This window comes from Rhagoletis pomonella, unplaced genomic scaffold (genome assembly GCF_013731165.1).
Source record: "Rhagoletis pomonella isolate Grant_MI unplaced genomic scaffold, Rhpom_1.0 Rhpom_scaffold_00002, whole genome shotgun sequence".
NCBI lineage: Eukaryota > Metazoa > Arthropoda > Insecta > Diptera > Tephritidae > Rhagoletis > Rhagoletis pomonella.
The window spans coordinates 55,248,899-55,249,403 of NW_023458556.1; positions in this window are offsets into that span (position 1 = coordinate 55,248,899).

Below are 505 nucleotides of genomic sequence, written 5' to 3' on the forward strand. Positions count from 1 at the left end.
AAAGTAAACCCATGAATATGCCGTTTCTACATATTTAGCAAACGCGTACAACCTACTGCGTTCTTGTCAAGTTTTCGTTAAGCGCGAATATGGACGTGGAATGTAATTTATCAAAAATTTCTACTAGTCTGCGGCTTTGTAGCTATTCGCATAAAAATTGTGTTACCAATTTTCAGGGTGGCGGCTGCTCGTTAGCGGACGCAGTGAGGTACCAAAACGTTAAACGTTCAGCAATGTGCCAACTCCACTACTCTCGCTGTGCACTTTCCGCAAGTTGTGCAGCGGCTGTTGCTGCTGCTGCTGATAGTCGGACCATCAGCGCCAAAACCATAAAACTATCGCGCCACTAACGCAATTTGCATAGTGATGGCAGATGAAGTGTGACAAATTTACTAATTTCCGCTGCCATAACTAAAGAAAAATGCCAAAAATGATATACGCTTACACTTTGTGGCAGGCAAAAATTTTTTTGTCTACACACAGCTGCTGTTGACAAGGAAGCATG